A 6,582-nucleotide genomic window follows, 5' to 3' on the forward strand; every position below is an offset into this window, starting at 1 on the left:
TGCGGGCCTTAAATGTTGTTCTAGGCCCTACTTTTATTTTGACTTTTCAGACCAACCTTGTCCAGCACGCGGCCTGAGCAGACCAGCTCAAATTGCACAGCGGAGTGGTCAGTCCATGTAAGGGGCAATATCCCTAAAAAATGGAGCTGTGAATGATTTGAAAAATTCCATCAAGGGTATGCCCTGCTTCATGAGTCGGGCCTATCACCCGTTGACTGAGATCTAACAGTGCCACTGTGTCTGACTCAGACTGAGCTTCTAGATGATAATTAAAGTCACCCATGATGGTAAATGAGTCAGCACAGAGCCCCTCCTCCAGGATATTCCCCCTAGAGGTTAGGAAGTTATTTTTGGTCCAGGGGGTCTATATAATAGAATGCCCTTAAACGTAGCGTGATTAGTAAGGTTAAAACTAAAAGAAAGTGCCTCTCAATCAGCATTTGACGCTATCTTACAAGCCAGCCTTCAGAGACTCATGGTAGATAATAGCTAGGCCCCCACTTCTCCTCCCTGGTCTGTTAAGGGTATAACAGTTAAATCCAGGAGGCGTGGCTTTCACTATATCCAGCCCTGAAGCTTCATCAGTCCATGTCTCTGATATGAAGGCCAGTTTGACGTTTTCCTCCTATGGAAAGGTAGCACACTCCAGGCTGTGTTTTACCAGTGATAAAGTGTTAAGCAGAGTACATTTTATCGCTGAATCCTCTTGTAACTTCCCTTTAGGCTTTTTATTGTTAAAAGGCCTAATCGCATGATATTCCAGTCAAGGTAGCGAACAATTACTATTAAAACAAGTGATGTCTAAAGAGGGGTGTCTTGAGCTCACCTGGAGACACACACAGCCATGATTTCCCACCAATATACATAGTTGGTCTCTAGAATACCTCAAGGTAAGCCTCTTACCCGATGTAAAAGGTGTAGGGGTTCTGGCACTGTGCGCATCCTGGGCGCGGACGGGCGCAGACGGGCTTGCCTTTGGAGCGCCTTCGGCGTGCCAGCGGCACGCAAGGGTCAGAGCTCCCTTTTATGTGGACCTGGGAAGCAACTAGACTCTACCCCACCTTACCTTCTAAATGGCGGTGCCTAAAAGCAGCTACCTATGAAATAAGGTAAGCAGGGCCTACCTGCAGGATGCACTGTGCCTAGAGAAAACCTTTCTCGATAAGTTTAAAGCAATACAAACGATAAATAATACATAATCAGTTGATTAATCATGATGCTCTTCGATTTATTTGCTTGAAATCCACTTTTTTACATTAATTTCTAAAATGTACATCAGTATATACCTTAATACTTCGATGCACACATTATGTACATATAAATACATATGTCTGTATCTTGCTCCAATGTATTACATCAACAGAAATGTTACACAAAATCACATAACTGTCCATACAGTGTAATGCATGTCATATTCTAGTGCTGACATAACTTGCGAAGAAGCGTCGCCCAATGCATTTCGGGAAACCCTGTTCCCTTCTTCGGGGGCGAATACCTAAAAACAGAAATGCATAAAATAACTGTAGTGTCCTAGATAATACTATACATAATAGATAAACATAAGGGGATCAAGGTTTCATGAATAATTACAAACCTCTAGTAGCTGATAAATGATCTGGTTGTGTATGCGGTTTGTTCCTCTGTCTCAAGGACTAATATATAGTGAAACAAGTATAGAGTACGGTTGTCAAGTCAGGGTATAGTTGTGTGCCTATAGTAACGGTTCTACATACAGAGTACATGCTCCAGTCAGTGCTGCTAATGGAGCGAACAAACAAGTTAATAAAATACTGTATGCATAAACATCATCCATCATAGATTACAGTTACCGCAAATACAGAAAAGCATGCATTGCATCAAGGTTACATGAAAGAGGCACTATATGCCAGAAAACACATGCAAACGAAAAGGACACTTCCACTAAGGTAAACGACGAGACAGTGAGAGGACTATTCAAGAGATGACTGGAGATACTCAATAATAAATATGGTGCAAGCTGCATACCTTGAAGTGGCTTCTAAACGTTAACTTCTTCTCAACGAGTGCTGCTTGTGATGACGTACAGATCTACAAAACATCAAAGAAATGCTATGGTGTGACCTATCTCTCATTCCTACGACAACAGTGTTATAAATACCTCCATCATTGTCGACACGCAAAAAAAACTGGTGGTGCGTGTCAACAAATACTATCCTGGCAATAACACGAATAACTGTATACTGAACAGATAGGACCTGAAACGGTAGAATTATAAATAACGCGGGTTTTACAGGAAAACATAAATCGTAACCCAAGTACCTTAATGTAAACACAAAGGGCCTTATTTATGAAGGCCTTGCGCTGCCGGTGCGTCACTTTTAACATGGGAAAAAGAGACGCATCGGTGGCGCAAGGCCTTCATAAATGAGGCCCAAAGTGTTCAGCGATGATGTTACGGTGGGACTGCTTACATGCTATCTGAAACGACAAAGCAAGAGCCGGGCTAAGTTGCAGTTTAAATGTAAACTAACAATCGTCATATGAAGGGCAGTGTGGATCACTATACAGAAGTTGCTCTTACCGACTTCTACTTAGAGCCGCGTGCTTCAGAGACACACGTTGCGAATGATAGTAAACCTGCGGAAGGTTACCATACACGCCTAAAATAGTGCCGCTCGAACTAGCTGAGAGACAAGCGCTGTGGGATATGTAGTCCCAGTGCTTTAAATGGGCCGGTACTCACCGGTACTGAGTACCGGCACTTCTTTTTTTCCCTCCAAGAGTACCGGCACTTTTCCCAACAAAAGGAAAGTACCGGTACTCATTCACGCAGGTCGGCGTTTTAGGTCTAGTGAGCATGCGTCACCTTTTCTCACACGATGGCCATTTCACACCGGTTTCACACCCTGCATTACAAAGCACATTAAAGTAAGAGCTCCCCCTCTCCTGACAGCTGGAAAGCCCATCGGATGGCCCGATTGTGCTGCACAGATCTGCCCATTGTCAGGCTGGCTCGGCTGCGCCCTGTGTGCCGGGCTGTGTTCTGCTACTTGGCAGGTGGCGGCCCTGCAGCTTTGGATGTGATTTTGAAAAGGTCCCAGCTGGGGCGGCAGGGGGCAGCCACGGGGGGGGGGGGGGGGGGGGGGGGGGGCACACATCCCAACCTGCTTCTTCTAAAAGTTATTTGAGGATGGCCGTGTGTCGGCCTGTGGGGTATTGTGTGTGAGCATTGGGAGGAGTGAATGGCTGCTCTCAGACCCACCACCGGAAAGGGGGCAGAGGGCGTAAATCTTTGTTTTTGACTTGACACTGCACATGCTGATAATGGCGCTCTCACCTGCCCACTCTTGCCTCGGCTGGAGGATGATGGTCGGGTGGGTCTAAACATCCTGCTCTCGGATTTAACTCAAGACATCACGTCTGGGGTGTGATCTTAAAGGGTCATCTCCTAGTGCCTGCAGCTCTTGACAGATTCAGTAATGCTGATAGGGAGGGGAAAGGGCACCTCTTCTACCAGAAAACTGTTTATTTCAGATTAGAGCGGACTGATTACACTGTTCAATTTAATAGTTAGGTGATAAAATGTTCTATTTATTTATTTATTCGTCCAATCGCTGCTGGTGTGAGAGGACGACACAAACAAATGCAAAACGTAAACTTAGAGCAAGTAAGAACGTGGCAAAAGACACACAGAACACAAGCACTACATCATGCTTGTGTAATGCAGGGGAAACTGCAGCGATTAACACCGGAGCCCTGCATTACATCTCTCCAAGGGGCCCATCAAATCCTGCGTTCCAGCAGAGGCAGGAACAAAACAAAGGAATCTAATATATTCCTTCCCTGCTGTTTCTGCCTCTGCTGCTGTGTTTCGCTCCGGTCCTCGCTGCTGGCCCGGCTCCTCTCTCCAAGGAGGGATATTCAGGTGAGTTTGTTTGGGGTGACCCCCAACCCAATTATACTTTGTATTTGGCATTTATTTATGCCAGTTCGTTGGTACAATTAAAATGTATGGGCAGCAGCAACTGGTATCTGGGCTAGTATCTGGGCTAGCAGGCAGCAGCAACTGGTATCTGGGCTAGCAGGCAGCAGCAACTGGTATCTGGGCTAGCAGGCCTTTAGAAAATCACAGACATGGAGTTTTCCTTTTTGATGGCCCCTGGAGTGCTATACACTGTTTTGGTCTTCAGTATATTGCCGTTTTTATGGCTGTTGTCCTTTATACAACTCTCCAATTTACACCAGAAGTGGTATTTAGATTTGTACCTAACAAGTGGTTTAGTGAATATCATGGGTTCTCACCAACATTTTTGTTTGCCTAGGATCACACAATTTGGTAAAGTGGGGAAGCCAGGATTAATCCCAAGTTTTCTGGTGTCACATTGTGCAGTTGACGAGAAATCAGAAAATCTGGGCTTAATCCTGGCTTTCCCACTTTAACAAATTGTGTGATCCTATGCAATTGTTTATTCTTTCCCTTCTTTTACTTCATTATCACATATAGGAGAACCTCGCAATATTACTTCAGGAAACACGCTTTACAAAATCCTCCCCTGTGTTTGATTGATAAATTATAGTGATCATGTATAATAGGAACCCAGGCTGCTCAAGAGGATAAACATAAGATCAATATTGGCATTGTTGTCCGGGTGGAGGGAAGAATTAATGTTTTTAAATTCACGTTTGAAAACTATGACTTTAAACAAAAAAAATGCTTATCGATGCACTGGTATAATCTGATGTAATAAGGATAATCAGTTCTGCATCTTGATAAAATAACACTTTTTTAATTGGGGAGAGACTTTATATATTGTTTACACTCTTGCTGCAAGATGTGTTTAAAAACGAGTGTTGGTAAAGTTAAGATGTGCAAGACACCCTAGTTACTTTTTCTTTAACTTCACTTAACCTTTAAATAAATGCTTGCATGATTATTTAACATATTTTTGATGTCAGTTCTTAGTCGAGTAGGGTGCAGCCTAGTGCAGCTGTTGATCTGGGGCCGCACGTCAATGTCAGTGCTGTATACCATTCTGTTAGCCCATAACCAGAAAGATAAAGCATACTAAAGATGGTGATACTGGTGGCCCTAAACATGGAATGTTTAGCCTACAGCAAACTCTTTTGTGGGGCAGTCATGTGCCGTAGGCTCTTGCCTCTCCTCACACTGTTTGAGCTGTGCAGGTAGCTGACTCTTTTCACAGTGGGGTTTCTCGTGTCGGGACTCAGGAAAGACACTGATGCAGGAAGAGATAGTCAGGGTCAAACCAGTTAGGTTAAATGTGCTTCATAGCTACACTGATTCTCCTCTACTACCCGCCTCCACCACCCGAATGGGCAACTGTGGCTAATAGAGCAGCACTGTTAGAAGCAAGTCAGAGCAATGAAAGCAGGACTGTCCCAGGTTTAGCTGGTACTTGGTAGATGTTCAAGAAGTATGGTGGGGGTTGGTGTTGTGGTTACTCAGTGGCCTAATGCATCCACTTAAAAAATGTGTGTTTGACCTCTTGGTCTCAGCTTTAAATCATAGGAGGTTCACTCAGCTTTTCATCCTTCTGAGGTCGATAAAATGAGTAATATTGACTTGGTTAATACACATCTTTCAGAAAGCACCAAAATACCTCGAGGGATAACCCCTTTCTTTAACTCAGACCTCCTCCATTTGCTTTGCTACTACGTAAGGGTCCATTTACTATAGTGCAAGGAATGGGGTTTCTTGGCTTGAGATTGGCATCTTCAACCATTTCTCCACGCCCCACCCCACCCCACCCCAGTTTCATCTGTATGCCCTTTAAATTAATACCTTTGCCCACCGCCTCTCCTTTTAAGTTGGATACTCAATGGTGATTGTCGATGAATCTCTGCATAATAAATGTGATTCGTGTGCCATTTGTGCACCGGCAATTTCATATTCAACATTTGAAAGAGAATGTTAAAAGTAGCTTTATTACATGCAAGGGTATCAAAAATATACTACAAATTGAAGCAATTTGTCATTATTCACTCCCCCAAAAATTCTTGCGCCCTTTAAAGTGTCATTAGCCCCGCTCATTGTCCCGCCTCCTAGCCCCGCCTTCTTGCCACGCCCCCAGCTCAATTTGATGAGTACCTGCACTTCTTTTTTCCCATTTAAAGCACTGTGTAGTCCATACTAGATCCCTATGACCGAGCGCGGTCAACAGTTTAATAATATAACAGACACTCCTGAGAATGTGAAACGTTGCCTGGCCAATATCGTCCAAACGATGTATATTCATGTATTAATTGGAACCAGGGGCGCAACTAGGTCTTAATTTCGGGGGGGCTAACATGGCAAATGAAGGGGCGTGGCTAATGTTAATCAATGGGGTGGGGCTAAAATGGCAGATAATCAGGATTGATTAATGCTCAGGTCAAGCGGAGAAAACATGCAACCCTAAAATTACCCCCTCGCACCCCAAAACCCATTACCACCCTGAACCCTGAAATCATCCCCCTAGAACCCCAAACCGCATACTCGCACTGATCCCTAAAATTACACCCTTACCCCCCAAAACCCTTACCCACCCTGAACCCTAAAATTACCTCTGGCACCCCAAAACCCATACCCGCACTGATCCCTAA

General features: G+C 44.3%; 1 long non-coding RNA gene across 1 annotated transcript; it reads right to left on the bottom strand.

Annotated features, from left to right (window-relative positions):
- Nucleotides 1–1,207: 1,207 nt before the first annotated feature.
- Nucleotides 1,208–2,316, bottom strand: LOC144785582 (uncharacterized). Its single transcript, XR_013601973.1, has 3 exons — nucleotides 2,299–2,316; nucleotides 2,005–2,067; nucleotides 1,208–1,495 (listed from the first exon to the last, which is right to left on the bottom strand). It is a non-coding gene; the product is annotated as an uncharacterized LOC144785582 (long non-coding RNA).
- Between the last annotated feature and the right edge of the window lie 4,266 nt (nucleotides 2,317–6,582).

Source organism: Lissotriton helveticus, chromosome 10 (genome assembly GCF_964261635.1).
Source record: "Lissotriton helveticus chromosome 10, aLisHel1.1, whole genome shotgun sequence".
NCBI lineage: Eukaryota > Metazoa > Chordata > Amphibia > Caudata > Salamandridae > Lissotriton > Lissotriton helveticus.